Genomic DNA, 13,373 nt, shown 5'->3' on the forward strand with positions numbered 1-13,373 from the left:
GAAGTGGGAGGAGGAATCCAAGATGCAGTCCACCTGGTCCAGTGAACTAGACACACCTTGACTGCCACCCCTCCCCAGCCCCAAGGCCACCCAGGCTCTATTTCTACCCTCCAACGTCAATCAGAAGGACAGGCCAGCCACAGGTGTGGTCTGAAAGCCCAGCTCAGCTTTGAGCTCAAGGAGTAAAGTGCACACGACACTGCCCTGTTATAGGACAGTTACAATCCTTCAACACAAACACTTCCATTAAACACCTTGATCGTGGGCCAATCTACCTCCCTGTCCCCCTCAAACGTGTGCACCCAACCTCGTGAGGCTCCTTGAGCGAGGACACTAGGCCTCCCCACAATCATCACTCTAAATGCCAGTGGTCGCAGGAGATGGAAAAAAGTCACAGGAACCCAACTCAGTACAATGTGGCCCGAGCATCCCTGGTGGGATTTCAGCAACAAGGGGGTTGAGGACGTGGATGCGGGTCTGGGACGTAAGCATCTCCCCCGTGAACAGAGTCAGGACAATACTATAGGGAAAGGTAGTGGTTTACCTGCATGTGGATCCTGACTCCATGCTTGCCGGTTGGGAAATGGCACGCAATGGTTTCTAGCTCTCCCAGCCAGGTCCTCCATCCGCTGGGAATAATGGGAAGATGGCAAAACAGAAGAGGTAGACCTCAGGGAAAGGCCTGGAACCTGGGGAGAAGTTGACGATAGCTCCTCATCAGCGAAACTCTGGCAGAAGAATCTTTCGATTGGTTTGGTGTAAATTTTTTAACATTGACTTCACTGAGAAGGGACAAGGAAGCACTGTTTTAAACTTGTCTGCGGTTGCTCCGGAGGAAGGGGTGAAAGATGAATCACAGCTACGGAGACCTTATCAAATCCATCTGATCCGTGACTTTGAGCACTTTCCAAAAGAAGCAGGGATCCACGCTTGCAGCTTGAGGCGAGATAGATGCAGTCAAGTGCCAACTTGGAGCAGATGGAGGTCTGGCTCTGCCACTGGCCGGCAGGGTGACTCTGGACAAGTGACGGAAGCCCTGGGAGCCTCAGCTTCCTCGTCTATTCAACGGAGCAGTACTAAACGCGGAAGCTAGCACACGTCTGAGGACCTCCATCACTTTAATCAAGATAATCACCCCCTCTCCTCCACCGCACCACTCTTGCGAAAAAGCCGAATCACACTCATGCTCGGGGGTAGAAATGATCTCTCATCATGACCGTGAACTTTCCCCCTCACAACGGCAAACGAGGGCAGCTGAGAGCACCTGCCAGGGCAGCGTGGCGGCCGTTAGAGCTCACAGGACCCACGAGCATAAATCAGTGCTCCTCAAAGCCTACCTGTCTGACATGCAGACAAAGCAAGCACATACGGCCCCCTACCTGGAGTTCAACGGCCTGGAGAGCAAAGCCATCTCTTTAACACGGAGCCCCCGGAAGCTGGGACACCAGTTGGCATGTGAATGTGTGGACGCAAAGGAGCCATCTAGACAAGTCCACATATGTGCTTGCGCCAGGACAAGCCCTCTGTCTCGTCTAACGGGGCGCTCAGGCTCCTCCCCAGGCTGCCACATGCAGGAGCTTCGCAAGAAGTCTGCACACATCCATTAGCCCCATCTCCCATCACTGGGCTTTTCATATCAGGAATAGGACAGAATGTGTCCTCTCAGCTGACAGCTGCCACGCCAAGCGTCAAGTTGCTATTCCAGTAACCCTTTCCTGCAGGTAAATGAGAACCCAGACATGGGCAATCCCCTGCAAGGCCAGATCTGGAGGTCCAAGAGCCAAATCCCATTTCTTGATGGAGCAAGAGGATGTCCTGTGAAAAAAAATAGAATCTCGGGTCCAGAAGCTCAGAGGAGGAAAGAACTGGCGAGGTCCATCCATTTGCCACCTGTCACTGAGCCTTACAACACCTCGCCACCCCCCTTGGTCCTAGCTATACAATGGGAAACACAAGTAACCCCCTGCCCACCATTCATTCTGGTGGATTATCCAGTAGTCCAGTTTAACTCATAGCAAACTTCCGATGTTTCTCTGCGTCCTTCCCTGTTCCTACGGCCCTCACTCCCATTTGCACATCCCAGTGGCTTTGGGTGGAGGGAAGCCGGCTCCACCTGCAGAGGCGCTGTGAGGCATGTGACCACAGGACAGCCAATCAGTGTATCCCACTGGGCCACAGGGATGGGTCCAGGGGTGAGCCCTGCTGACGGGCCAGCTCTCCAGAAAGCTGAAATGAAGGCATTCTCTTGCTCTGGATCTGTAGAGACAGGGATGTGCCAATACCCCTGCCCTTTCTGCTTCCATCAGGGAATTAAAACCTAAGAACAAAAAGAACTGGAGAAAAACAGAGAGCCAAATCACCCCAAGGCACAACTCCTAGACTTTCCAGGTAGATGAACAACCCCAAACTTGATTGTTTAAGCCAGTTAGAATCGGTTTCTCTAACTCGCAACCAAAAGCACCCAATCTAAAAACAGACTCTTCTTTTACGGATGAGGAAGTGAGCCCAGAGAGGCCCAGTGACTTGCCCAATGTCACACAGACAGTGGTGACTAGGTCAGGATGGGACCCCAGTGTCAGGCATGACACGGAACCATGGTTCCATCCTGCCAGGCTCTTGGGCATTAAGGTGTTCCTTCAAGTCTCTAAACATCTGACATCAGAGGTAATAATGCCCACCTCCAGGCCTACAAGGATTAAGAAAGAGATGCTGGGAACACCTGCTACGAGCCTGTGAAAGGTTGGCTTCTCGCTCTTTCCCAACAGAACACTCCTGCTCTGGTGGCCGGCACTGGTTGGTGGATTCCATCTGTTGAACCCTTACACAGGGGTGCGGAAGGAACAGGACAAGGTCCTAGTTTAGGGGACAGGGATATCAAATGGCCATTTCGACTGTGAGCCATGAATGCAGCCACACAAGCATCTTCTCCAAGTCAGAGCCCGAGTGGACAGATGCCAGGATGATAAGGGCAGAGAGAACGAACACGGAGGAGAGGAAAGACATTAGTTCAGGTGCAGCATGAGGGGCTCGGGTGGGGAAGGGAGGGGAACAGGATAAAACCAGGTCAGCGGAAAGTGACCAAGAGAGCAATTCCAGGAAAGGCGGAAAAGCACAGTGGTCAGGGTGGAATTAGAAACCGGGACCATCTCAGCTCTTTGGTTAACCACATTCCTGGTCTCTACTGAAGAAATTTAATTAAAAACCCAAACATCTCAATTTCCCAACTGGCTTGCCAGTGGCCACAGATTCCTTAGATTCAGAGAAGCCTCCCTCAGGGTGACTCTGGGGCCACTAGACAAGTCTTGTGTGAAGTCAGAGGAGGAAGGGTCACACGCAGGGCCATGGGGACATGTCAGGGGCAGGTTCCTCCTCCCCTCCCCTCCCAGAGAGAAGACAGCCTCCTCGGGGTTGGGACCATCCTGTTCTGTCACCCCATCCAGAGGAATAAGAGCTTTGTTTCTTGCTGCTTAATTTAAAAAATAAAAAGAAACAGGGGCGCCTGGGTGGCTTCCTTGGCTGAGCATCCGACTCTTAATTTCAGCTCAAGTCATGATCCCAGGGTTGTGGGATCGAGCCCTGCATCAGGCTCCACGTTGAGCACGGAACCTGCTTAAGCTTCTCTTTCTCAGGGTGCTTTGGTGGCTGAGTTTGAGCCCTGCATGAGGCTCTGTGCTGACAGCTCAGAGCCTGGAGGCTGCTTTGGATTCTGTGTCTCCCTCTCTCTCTCTCTGCCCCTCCCCTACTCATGCTCTGTCTCTCTCTCTCTCTCTCTCTCTCTCAAAAATAAAGATTTAAAAAAAATTTTTTTTAAAGATTCTCTCTTTCTCTCCCCCTCTGCCCCACTCCCTAACTCATGCTTTCTCTCTCTCTAAAATAAGAAAAAGAACATCAGAATGAAAAATAATTAAATGAAATAGAACTACATTCATTATGGCTCCAGGGACACAAAGTCACCTTCCTTCTGCCGCATGGGGGAAGGTGCAGAGGCTGGGAGAGACAAACTTGGGGAACAGTCGGTCCCCAGTCCACTAACATCACTCACTGCAAACGCCTAACCCCCTCAAGGCTGGACTCACACCTGGGATGTCCAATGACCAACCAGAACAGACTGAGCTCTCGGGACTCACACACAGCTTCAGGAAGCAAACCCTAAGAGGGAGCTGGTCACCCTGACCCAGCTACTAACCAGGGCTCTCCGCGGGAGCTGCGACAGGAATCTGACATGGCACCCACGTGCTCAGAAAGGCATTTCTTCAGCCATGTGACCGTGCAGAAAAGAGTTCCACAGAAGAAGAATTAAATTTTTCTTTCAAAAAAAAAAAAAAAATCCCACAGCCAGCAAACTTCACATACGAAATCCCACAGCCACACAAACTTGACCATGGAGGATAGAGTTCCCCCTAGAGTGCTCTCCAGTGGCAATGCCGATCTCCATTTTCTTCCGGAAAAGTGGGGATGACACCTGACCCTTTCACCAGGTTGGGGCTGGTACCAGATGGGATATGGACACAGAATCGCTTGAACAACGCCGGTGCAAATAATCAGGACCTAAGAACTCACTAGATCACCAGACCTTTTAATTTACCAAGAACAGATGCAGCTGGCTGGGAGCTGACGGCTGCCTGCCCACGGCTGCTCTTTCTTCCCATCACTTCGCTCCCAGTGAAGATTCTTCCTCCGAGATTAAAAGGAGATCTGCGGGCACGCTGAGTGTAAACCGGGGTGGGGGGGGGGGGGGAATATCTAACCATCCCGGTCAATCTGCCTTTAAAATTAAAGTGCCGCTTCACACCCAATGGGATGGCTACTACCAAAAAACAAAAACATTTTGGCAAGGATGGGGGAAAACTGGAACCCTTCTGCCTTGCCGGTGGGAATGTAAATTCTGCAGCTGCTGTGGAAAACAGTCTGGTGGTTCCTCAAAACAATCAATCAATCAATCAATCAATCAATAAAAATCACACACGAAATGACCCTGGGATCCAGCAGTCCTACTCCTGGGCATACCCACAAAAGAGCTGAGAGCAGGACCTCGAACAGCTTTCCGCACACTCGGGTTCAAAAGCAGCATTAGCCACCATCGCCAAGAGGCAGCCACAACCCAAGTGGCCATCGACGGACGGACGAATAAACAAAACGTGGCCTCCACGTACAGCGGAAAATTATTCAGCCTTAAAATGGAAAAGAATTCTGGCACCTGTTACGACATGGGGGTGCCTCGAGGACATTATGCTCAGTGGCGGAAGGCAGCCACAGAAGGACAAACATTCTATGATTATACTTACATGAAGTCCCTATTGATAGAGACAGAAAGCAGAATGGTGGTTGCCAGGGGCTGAGCAAGGGGGAGGACAGGGAGTTCGTGTTTAAAGGGCACAGAGTTTCAGTTGGGGACGCTGACAAAGTTCTGGAGACGGATGGTGGGAAGATGGAAAGGCAGTGTGAATGAGGCGCATGCCCATACTAAAAGGGTAAAACTTGTTTAGTTGGCCACAGGAGAGGAACCCGTGAGGAAGCATCCAGCAGGCACTTACTACCTGCAGAAGTTAAGAGAGGGGGAGCCTTACTGGCAAATGATTGGCAACATGTCCACAGCGAGGGAAAGGGAACAGTCCATTGGAGGCTCAAAAAGCATGCACCGGGGCACCTGCGTGTCTCAGCCAGTTAAGTGTCGGACTTCAGCTCAGGCTGTGGCCTCGTGGTCTGCGAGGTCAAGCCCCACATCAGAATCCACACAGACGATGCTGCGCCTGCTTGGGATTCTCTCTCTGCCTCTCCCCTGCTTATGCGCGCGCGCTCTCTCTCTCTCTCTCTCTCAAAATAAATAAACTGAAAAAAAAAAAAAAAAAGCCCGCACCGACATGGCTAACGCATTACCAGATGGATGGCGGGGCAGCAGAGATGGTCTGCCCTGTCCTGTCCCCCTCAGGCTTCTCCGTCCAGTCAAAGGAAAGCAATGGCAATTCTGAAGCGAGACCACATCACTTTTTAGGAAAGGAAATGGGTCAGGAAACCACTAAAATCAGACCCTTGTAAGGGGCATTTTCCAAAGGATGGTGGGATGGTGGGATGGTGGGATGGTGGGGGAGGGGGTGTTGTGCTCACAGAGCTGAGGGGAGAGACTGAAGGTCTGACTGATTTCTGGAAACCCAGAACTTTATCCTTCGCCCCAGTGCAGCCACTTCTGCCTTAACCAACGACAGAAAGCACCTGGTTTCAAGGCTTCTATGTGAAAACCTGTACCAACAAATCAAATGCGGGAGTAGGCGATGATTCACATCACAGAAAGAATGCTTTGACAGAAACTAGCCTTTTCAGCATTCCACCGCTTGGATGTTCCCTCCAGGCCTTTCGCGGGTCATGTGATCAACCGAGATTGGTTTTGTATAGACATTTTTTCGGGCACAAACATGGTCTGCAGAGTGAGCGATTTTGAACAGGGTGCCTTTTTGGCCGACGGCATAGTTCGAAGCGAGGGCCTTCGTCCAGGACCATTGTCTTCCTCGCATAAAGTGAGCTGGGTGCATGTACCACGTGACGAAGGGGGTGCTCCCTTGCCGTGGAGGACACCGACCAGCTCCACGGCGATCGAGGACATAGCCTAGGATGACGCTGTCCAGAAACAGAAGTGGCAGTGGTCTGCGTAGGCAGACCGGGAACTGCCTATCACCAGGCACCTTCTTCCAAGCTCCCGGGGAACTCACAGACCCGGGCGGGTGGTTGGGGGGGAAACCTGCAGATCTAATTTATTCCCAAAGCCCAGAACTGAAGATCCTCTGTCGTTCACCCAAAGGCAGCCATTTCTGTCCTAACCAAGCATAAAGGATACCTGATTTCAAGACTTTACGTTTCGAAACCAACAAACCAAGTTAAGTGCATGTGGAGGCCCAGACCAGGTGGAGGGAAGTAAGCCTGGAAGGCTTCCTAGAGGAGGAAAAAAAAGAGAGAGAGAGAGCATGCAGCTTTGTGCCTGGTAAGTTTCAGAGGGAAAAAAACTCAGCTCGGACTTTTGCTGGCCAAGACGTCAGTCAACTCTCTGATTCTTAAAGGTATCCATCTGTCCTGGAATGGCGAGACCTCAGAGCCCTCCCCTGCCCCCACCTGTACAGAAAGCAAACCGTTAAGGTCGGGGAGGGCAGGATGGCTGCTATCAGTACTCCTTTTAAACAAGGTCTCCAAGCAATCTGTTCTCAGGCAAACCACAACCTGAGGGACCGCGGTGGAGTAGTGCTAGGTGAACGGTCTTAACTGGGAAGAGCAGAGGCTCCGGAGGGAAGGCTCCGGAGGGAGGGCCTGTGAGGAGTCACTGAGGAGACAGAGAAGGCAGGTGTAGACGGAAGGGCTGTTCCAGAGCTGGTTAGTCACAACATCCCCAACCCCTCTCCCACCAAGACTTCCTGTTATGCTCCTCGCTGGAGCTGCCCGGTCATGGAAAACGTCTGGGCCGGTGCAGGATGGGAGACGGGGAGAGGGAGAGGAGGGGGATCTTCCAGCTTGCGAGATAGAAAAGGAAGGCCAGAAGCGCTTCAAAGAGGAAAAGAAAAACCCACTCTAGGCGACCATACCCTAAAGGCAGCACAGAAACTCCACCTGGACAACTGAAGTCTGTTGTGTTGAGATCCAAGCAACTCAAAACGTCCTTCTCCCAATAAACAGCACCTACGCTCTGTGCGGGCAGCCACCCCAAGCTGGAAGGGACAGCCCTAATTTGAGTGCACACTGTTGGCAGAAGATTCAGGCTAACGTGGTCTCTGCTGTAGGGGCAGGAGCAGGGCCTGTTTCTTGGGCTTCCTCAGCTGTGAACTCAGATGTTCTCTTCTGCAAAGACACACGAGGGCCAGCCAGCCCGCATCCGCGTCAGCTGCTTCCCAAACCCCTTCGGGCTGGCTCTCCTCACCCCTGGCAGGAGAAAGAAGTCCCCGAAAGAAAAGGGGATCACTTCGTAAGCCCCAGACCGGTTGACAATTCCCTACATCCAGTCTGAGGCAAGAGCAACCTTTACGTGTGCCCGGATAACCAGAAAACACGGTCTCTGGCGGGGTTGCACGCTTAGCAGCCCCAGCACACCTGCTGCTGGGCCCGCGTGAGTCACCCACACAGGCACTGCACGCCGGACTTGCCAGCCGCCGATTCGGTGCTCGGCAGCTCATTCTCACGCACACCGGATGTCATCTATCCACCTACCCCTTGGAAGACGTGTCGGGACAGATCAGGCTATAACCCGATTTTTACTAAACGACTCACTCCCAGTGGAGGGGTGGGGGGGAGGGGGAGGAAGGAGGGGTGCGCAGAGGAGTTTCGGCCATTCACAGTCAGGTCTCCAGTCTCCTCTAGGCTCTGAAGGGTCTCAGCTGTTGTGCTGTCACCGGGCGGGGGGGGGGGGGGGGGGGGGGGAGGGGGGGGAGGACACGGGCAAGTTAACCTGGGGAAAAAGAGGAAAGCAGTCCCCATTTAAAACCTTCTCCAGAATAAAGACAGTCTGCTGAAATGAGCAAGGCCTAGTGTTCCCTCTCAGCGTCCACAGTTAACAATACTGCATTGTATACTTAAACATTTGCTAAGAGGGAAGATCTTTCGTTGAGTGTTCTTATCAACAAAATAATAATGATAATAAAGAGGGCGGAGGAAACTTCTGTAGGCAATGGATGTTTGTGGCCTAGGTTGCGGTAAGGGTCTCAAGGTGTATACTTATTACCAAGCTCATCAAGTGATATCCATTAAATATGTACAGCTTTGTGTCTGTCAATCACACCTCGATAAAGTGGTTGAAAAGAAAGAAGAGGGTCTTCTGAATCCCTCTCCTCTCCCACTTTTTTTTACAAGACAGAATTTTCTGCAATGCAAGATCCTGAACGGGATCCTGGACCAGAAAAAGGACATTAGTGGGACAACTGGAGAAACTTGAATAAGGCGTGAAGGTGAGTTCAAAGTATCCTGTCAGTGTCAGTCCGCCGGCTTTGACCATAGCACTGTGGATACGTAAGATGTTAACATTTAGGGGAGCTGGGTAAAGGGTATAGGGGACCTCCATGTACTATTTTTGTGACTTTCCTATAAATATAGATTTCCATCCAAACCAAAAGTTAATTCTTTTTATTTTTTTTAATTTTTTAATTTTTTATTTTTTAACGTTTATTTATTTTTGAGACAGAGAGAGACAGAGCATGAACAGGGGAGGGGCAGAGAGAGAGGGAGACACAGACTCTGAAACAGGCTCCAGGCTCTGAGCAGTCAGCACAGAGCCCGACGCGGGGCTCGAACTCAAAGTGTGAGATCGTGACCTGAGCGGAAGTCGGACCCTTAACCGACCGAGCCACCCAGGCGCCCCAAAAGTTAATTCTTTTTAAAAAGGACAGCATTTTTAATCCAGCTGCCTACTAAATCTTAGCTTGGGGCCTTGCTAAAATAATTTACATCATAATCCTGGACACAAATTTTTAAGTTACTCTCACACCAGTGCTGGTCAACCCTGGGCTTCAGGAAACTCGAAATGAAACACTGCATTTACTCAGCAAGTGTCTTCCCAGCTCCTGTACTCTGGCTCCCAGTTGTGATATTATCTGATGGGGACATGGGGCTCTCTTCAAGCCCACCTTGGGAATGTCCACTGCAGCCATGACTCTGACTAAAAGCAGACAGAGTGATTTCTGGGAATTCTCCAAAGGAGATCATCCAAAAAGTGGACACATCTTTATGTACAAATGATGCTCAATGATGCCTTAGTTCTTTTTTTTCTTCATTTTTTAAATGTTTATTTATTTCTGAGAGAGAGAGACAGAGCGTGAGCGGGGGAGGAGCAGAGAAAGAGAGAGGGAGACACAATCCGAAACAGGCTCCAGGCTCTGAGCTGTCAGCACAGAGCCCGACGTGGGGCTCGAACCCACGGACCACGAGATCATGACCTGAGCCGAAGCTGGACGCTCAACCGGCTGAGCCACCCAGGCGCCCCACTGATGCCTTAGTTCTAAGGGTAAAAATCTACAAGTACCTTAGCGCCCAACAGTAGGGGAACTTTCAAGCAGATCGTGAGTTGACGCGGGCAGTGGAACCCAGTCATCACGTGGGGACTGTTAAGTAAAACCGAGAGGAAAGACAACAAAGTTGTCTCTGGCGCAAGATTTCAGCAGTGAGCAAATACGTCAAGCTGCCAGCACAACTTGGAACTGGGTATTTTTTTTCCTGCTCTTTACACTTTTTTTGTAGTTTCCTAAAGAGAGAGAGTGCGCGGATTACTTCTAAGGTCAGAGTGAGCTGCCGTGGTGAAGCTACGAGTCAATCCAATCGTGGAGCAGTTTAACAGTCTCCCAGGGGCTGGCAGGGGGCGAGGGTGGGGAAGGGCCAAAAGAAAAGGAGCCACACCAACGTGGACAGGTCCAGGGACCTGGGCACTGCCACAGGCACAGGCTCCTGGGGGGAGGGGGCAGTATTAATACATATTACCTCTTTCCCTCCGGCAACGCCTGGCCCTCCCTTCTTCCCCAAGCAGGTGCTCACTGGAGGCATGGCGCCCTGAGGGAGACCCCTGACAGCTTCCATAAATTATCTGCGCAGGAGGGACTTCTGGGTGGGAAAGGACCATCGCCAACAGGCTGCCAACAGGGTTGGGAGGAAGGAAGGGAGTCCCACATCTGGGAAAGCATCTCCAGGAAGCCATCTTGGAGGGGGGGGGGCGGAGGTTGTCCTGGAGTTGAGGACAAGTGGCAAGGAGGGAGAAGGTAAAGGAGGGACCCGGCTTTATCTGTACATCAAGGCGGAGTCGCTCAGTCATTCATTCAACAAACAGTATTCCGCGCCTACTCAGTGCAGTGACAGGCACGGAGTTGCCCCAAACAGCACCGACACAAAAGGACAGGGAGAGGAAGGAGATGTGGATTCAGAGCGGTTAGCTCAGGACTCAAGACTAAGTGCCCCCGCCTCCCCACCCCGCCACGCTGGCCCTGAAACCCCTTCCAGAAACAGATTGCGCTGGGGTGGGGGCGTACGGGGTAGGGGCGCGGGTGGACGCGGTGCACCGAAATCCTGCCGTCTCCCACCTCTCCAGAAAGCCCTGCCCACACCACCCTGGCGTCCGCCTGACCCGGAGTTGGGGGGGAGGGGGCTTGCAGCAAAGCCGCTCACCAAGGCACCGGCGACAGGGACATCCAGACACGCCCCAGCCCCCACCCCGCACGGCGAGAGGGGCTCGGCCCGGGCGCCACCGCCAGGCGCTGCGCCCCAGCCGCATTCTGGGTCGCCCGTGGGCAGAGGTCGGGAGCTCCCCGAGGCGGCACCGCTCCCGAAGTAACGGGCCCCGGAGGGCGACAAGGGAAAAGGTAAGGGCGAGGGGCCTTTTCCCCCGCGGAGGGTCCGTACCGCGGGGCAGCCAGAGGCTTGGCGGCGCTGGGGGGCGGACGGCGATGACCCCGCACGCCCGGCATGAACGCTGACCACCGCGACCCGGCCAGTCGGCTCCGCCTGGAGGCAGAAGGACGGCCAAACGACCTCTGCGAAGATGTCAGTACAACGACAAAACTTTACTCCAAGACCTTCAGAAAGCGTCGCGGGGTAGGGGGGCAGGGGGCAGACGAGTCCACTCAAACCCCCTCCCTCGAATCGCAGGGAAACTTACCTCCAGGTAAAGCGGCCCGACTGCCAGGTGGAATGAATCAATCCGAGGATGGAGACGAGGTCGTGGGTCTTCTGAGCCCGGCTGACACGCACCAAGTAATCCACGTTAGGGGGTCCGCAGCCCCGCGCCCCATTTCCCACTTTCCATCCAAGGCCAAAGGGCCTGCAGCCCCGACCTCTGTGCTGGAGCCCCGCGGAGATGGAGGGACTTCGCCGCGGGGGTTCCCAAGCGGCAGCATCCCCCGGCCCGGCGGCGGGCGCTCCCCGCCTCCCGGCGCTCCGAGGGCACCCAGCCCGCACGCAGCTCCTCGCCTTTCCTCGCTGCGCATCGCCATCGCGAGCGCCGAGCTCCCCGCCGGGATCCCCTCCGCCAAGCCCGGGAAAGCGGCAGGGCAATTCCACTCTTGGCCTCGGGCTGGCAGGTCCGCGGGGCCCTGGCGGCGCAGGTTGGACGCCGCGGGGCAGGAGAGGCCGGGGGAGAGGCGCGGAGCCGCGGAGGCCAGCCCTGGTGGCCGCTTTCCCCCAAGCCCAGGGCCGCGCCGCGCGCCCTCGCTGCCCCTGCGCTCTGCCGGAGGCCGGGCCATTCCGCCCTTATATATGAGCCTCCCCGGGGCGGGGCGTAGGGAGGGGGCAGCCAGGGCGCCGCGCTGCTTCCTGGGAGGTGTAGTTCTCTTCACCCAGTCACAGCAAATGCAGAACAGCTGTGGGAACGGTTGGGGTCCACACGGAACAGCTGTGCTCCCTTGCACCCTTCCGTCTTACGTAAGGCTGGGATTCCGGCCTCGCTCTCACCTCCGTTAGGTCTAGACTGGTCTTTGTGCACAAGGTGGGTGACCTCAAGCACCTAAATGCCGCCCAGGATGACAAACCTCGTTAGCCCTGGAGTCAGACAAACCCAGCTAGGTTGCAGTCCCAGCCTGCGCGAACTAGCTGTGTATGACCTTCACGGAGGAGTTCCCATGTACACCTTGGATACTTCATCCGACACAGAGGATACTGGTGACTGCTTCCATGGGGTTGTAGAGGGAGGCGACCACACTCGTTGCTGACCCGCCTGCACAGGGCGGCCTGATCTCCCCATCTCTAATTTCAACAACTATAATTTCCTTACACTTGTTAAGTGCTAAGCAAATTCAGTTTCAAGGCTCAACTTCTGCAAACCAAATGCCATCCAAGACGCTCCCAGATCACATTCTGGAGCTGCCAGGCACTTAATCGCAGGCTTCCGTTTCTGCAGCTGCCTCCTCATTTATCCGACACCTGAGCACCTGCACACCCCGGAAGCACAAAGGTAGGAGTCCTCCCTCAAGAAGCTGACAGTCAGGTAAGAGGAGGATACAACACGGCGGTAACTGTGGGGATGTGCAAAGGGCCGTATGCAACAGGGGACCTAACTCCGCTCAGGGGCATGAGCCAAGGCATCTAGAGGGCTGGTCTCTGAGTGGAGTTTGGAAGGAATGGGTAGGAAGGAGCCAAAGAGGCACACAAAACACAAAACGACAAAGGCAGGCAGAGAGCTGGCCATGTGGAGGACACCATGAGGGTAAAGAAGAAAGAAGGCAGGGGCACCTGGGTGTCTCTGTCGGTTAAGCGCCTGAATTCAGCTCAGGTCATGTTCTCACAGTTTGTGACTTTGAGCCCTGCGTCGGGCTCTGTGTTGACAGCTCGGAGCCTGGAGCCTGCTTCGGATTCTGTGCCTCCCTCTCTCTCTGCTCCTCCCCCACTTGTGCTCTCTCGCTCTCTCTCTCTCTCTCTCTCTCTCAAAA

At 53.8% G+C, this 13,373-nt stretch overlaps 1 long non-coding RNA gene across 1 annotated transcript in view; it reads right to left on the reverse strand.

Moving 5' to 3' along the window:
• Nucleotides 1–12,160, reverse strand: part of LOC125151288 (uncharacterized) — a 158,842-nt gene extending 146,682 nt beyond the window's left edge. Inside the window, exon 1 of the long non-coding RNA XR_007146719.1 lies at nt 11,609–12,160. This is a non-coding gene — a long non-coding RNA (uncharacterized LOC125151288). The remainder of the gene's footprint in view (nt 1–11,608) is intronic.
• Nucleotides 12,161–13,373: the final 1,213 nt, after the last annotated feature.

The sequence above is a fragment of the Prionailurus viverrinus genome, chromosome E1 (assembly GCF_022837055.1).
Source record: "Prionailurus viverrinus isolate Anna chromosome E1, UM_Priviv_1.0, whole genome shotgun sequence".
NCBI classification, from domain to species: Eukaryota; Metazoa; Chordata; class Mammalia; order Carnivora; family Felidae; genus Prionailurus; species Prionailurus viverrinus.